The sequence below is a fragment of the Cebus imitator genome, unplaced genomic scaffold (assembly GCF_001604975.1).
Source record: "Cebus imitator isolate Cc_AM_T3 unplaced genomic scaffold, Cebus_imitator-1.0 Scaffold190, whole genome shotgun sequence".
Taxonomy (NCBI): Eukaryota; Metazoa; Chordata; class Mammalia; order Primates; family Cebidae; genus Cebus; species Cebus imitator.
The window spans coordinates 278,028-280,997 of record NW_016107505.1 but is presented as its reverse complement, the minus strand read 5'-3'; the positions used below and the strand labels follow the sequence as shown (position 1 = coordinate 280,997).

Here is a 2,970-nt window from a genome sequence, read left to right as displayed (position 1 = left end):
GTTCAGGCAATTCTCCTGCCTCAGCCTCCTGAGTAGCTGGGATTACAGGCACGCACCACCATGCCCAACTAATTTTTTTGTAGTTTTAGTAGAGGCGGGGTTTCACCATGTTGACCAGGATGGTCTCGATCTCTTGACCTTGTGATCCACCCGCCTCGGCCTCCCAAAGTGCTGGGATTACAGGCTTGAGCCACCGCGCCCGGCCCCTACTAAGGATTTCTATAGGAAGATGGTTTGAGTCAGCACAGTAGCGAGAGCGCTGACAGGGTGTACAGCCACCTAAGCGCAATTATACTGGACGGGTTTTAAGCCCTCGGACGTTGGAGGGATTGCCAGCCTGAGGCCAGCTTTCCACAAGAACTCTATGCAAGATACTACAACTCCCTTTCAGGAGGAGTGACTCTTGCTGCAAGCCTGCCATACAGCGGGTGTCTTTATGATACTGAACGCTGCTGCCTGGGCCAACCTGCCATGTAGCGCATGCTCTTTCAGGCAGGGGCTGTACCGCCTGGGTCATTGATTCTTGTCCTGGTGTGGCTGTTTTTCCCTAGTTCATGCTCTGCAATGTGTCTGCTCTAGACATTCCTCCAACTACAAACTAAGACATGATTATCTATGAAGAAATTATATATAAAAGGAAATAAGTGAAGAGTGAGCAGTAAGATATTCTTCAGGCACTAATTGTGCCGGGGTCTGCTTAACTCTCCTTCCTCGGTGCGCAGAAAGGGGTTACCCGCAAAGATATGGGGTCGTAGGTGGACAGAAATGCACAGAGAGACTGTGAGCCCCCACAGACACAAACGCAGAGAGGGACATGCAGAGACACCCACAGAAATGCAGAGACAAAACCACCTGGAGACACTTGCCAAGAAACACACTGAGGGTCACGGATAGAGACAGATTCAGAGAGAGCCCAAGACCGAGAGCCAGCGAGGGACCCCAGGAAATGCACAGAAACACACAAAGACCAAGACCGCAAGAGACAGACACTGAGAGGCGTGGAGGGTGAGGAATCCGAGGAAGCCTGCTCTCCAGGGCTGGTTGAACCTAGAGTTCAAGGTCGTGGCTTGGCTGGGAAGAGGGAGGGGATGCCAAAAAAGATCAGTGTCAGATGGAGGGGGGGAGAGAGGGTAGGTTTCCACCCTAATTGACACCCCATCCTCCCCTCCCCGCCCCCCCACACCTGCTTCCTGGCTTTAGTGCCTGTTGTCACCAGGATGGAATCCTGGTGGCAGACAAAGGGGTGGGGGTGGGGAGACAGAAAGATGGACAGAGACAGGGGGAGACTAAGCAGTAGAGTCAGGCACACAGAGATACACAGAGGAAGAGCCACAGAGACCACAGAAACGGGTCCAGAAAGAGGCCTAGACAGAAAGAGGGAACAGAGAAGAAAACAGGAAACATTCCTTATAGCCTTTTTGTCATTAGTAGGTCCTCCAAGGACCTACTGTGTGCTGGGCGTTGGGACGTCAAGCGCAGGGAGGGAGCTACAAGGGAGGGAGCTGAAGCACCATGGGGGCCTGGGGCTGGGGGTGGGGGCGGGGCTCCAGGGCCCTGCTGATGGGGTTGGGGAGGAGCCCACGGAGGCATTTGGACCCTGAGCATGGAAACAACGGGGACAGCAGGGCTGTCTCTGGGCTCCCAGACTTGTGTTTGAGCAAAGGAATTCTCTCCTCCTCCCTCTCCCCTCGGGGCGGGGCCCAGCCTCCAGCTATAAAACCCCCAGAGCTTCAGTGCCCGTGGTGAGGCTCAGCCACAAGATTCCCAGGATCTCAGACGCAGCCTAGGTAAGGGGCTCTGCGGGGCCCTGTGGTCTCCACAGACGGTGTCCTTCGGGGAGGGGGCAGGAGGCGGGTGGGGAAGATGTGGGGTGTGGAGAAATCGTGCAGAGGTAGGTGGGGAATACAGCTGGAGGTCTGGGAACTTGAGAGGCTCAGACTTTAGGGGGACTCGGGATAGAGGGGAAAATATTAGGATTTGTGGGTTACACAAATCCTAGTCTGAGGCTGCCAGGACTTGGGTGTCCCAGAATAAAACTGCCTAGATCTTGGGGTTCTAGGGGTCTTGGGGGAAAGCTCAGAAGTCAGGGACATCTGGACTTCGAGGTCAAACAGTCTGGGTATCAGGATTTGGGGCCTCAGACTCTGAGGGTATCAGGAATTGGGAAGGGGTCTCAGAATCTGGGGTTTTAGGACTGGAGGCCTCAGAATCTGAGGTTGAGGATAGAAATCATCACCACCTGGAGTGTCATTATCTGGGATATCATCAATTGGGCCTCCAAGTTTGGGTATCAAGGTTTTGGGGGGTCTCATATTCTTGAGGCTTCAGAATTTAGGAGGTCTTAGGGGGTGGTCTTAGGATGTCCTGGCCCATATGTGGACCATCATGAACTGGGCTGTCAGAATCTGGAGCTGTGAGGACTTGTGGTCTCAGAAACACAGGCACCAGAAATCCGGGTCTCAGAATCTGTGGGTATTGGGATTTGGGGATGGGCACCCTGTGGCCTAGGCTGCCTCAAAGACTTCGGGGTCTAACAATGTAGGGTTCAGGGTGAGGTCTGTGGACAGAAGGTGCCCTTTGGGCCCTGCCCCAACCCTCCCCGCTGCGTGATGTACGGGAAGGTGAAAGGGGAGACAGGTGTGGGGGAAAGCAGCCAGCGGGAGGGGTGGGTGGGAGAGGGATGCAGGTGACTAATTCTCCCAGAAGCCCCCCTTCCTCAAATCTCTTCTTAGGAAATGTCCTCTGTTTCACCATCTACGACATGCCCCCAAAATAGCTCCTGGGGGTGGGGCAGCTATTGTCTTCAGGCCACTGTCCCTTCTCAAATGCCTCCTCCTAATCCCAGCTGGATCAGGTTCCCATGGGCTTGTCATAAGACAAAAGAGAACAGCTGTGCTGAGGGGGGCAGGGTCTGCAGCCTCGGGGCTGTGCCTCAGACCACACCTACCAGGGCCTGTCCTCCTGTGCTCC

The 2,970-nt window shown here is 54.8% G+C and overlaps 1 protein-coding gene across 1 annotated transcript in view; it reads left to right on the top strand.

Moving 5' to 3' along the window:
* Positions 1-1,723: 1,723 nt before the first annotated feature.
* TNNT1 (troponin T1, slow skeletal type) overlaps positions 1,724-2,970 on the top strand; it is an 18,125-nt gene continuing 16,878 nt past the window's right edge. Inside the window, exon 1 of the mRNA XM_037745048.1 lies at positions 1,724-1,790. The gene's annotated coding sequence lies outside the window, so the exon portion shown is untranslated. The remainder of the gene's footprint in view (positions 1,791-2,970) is intronic.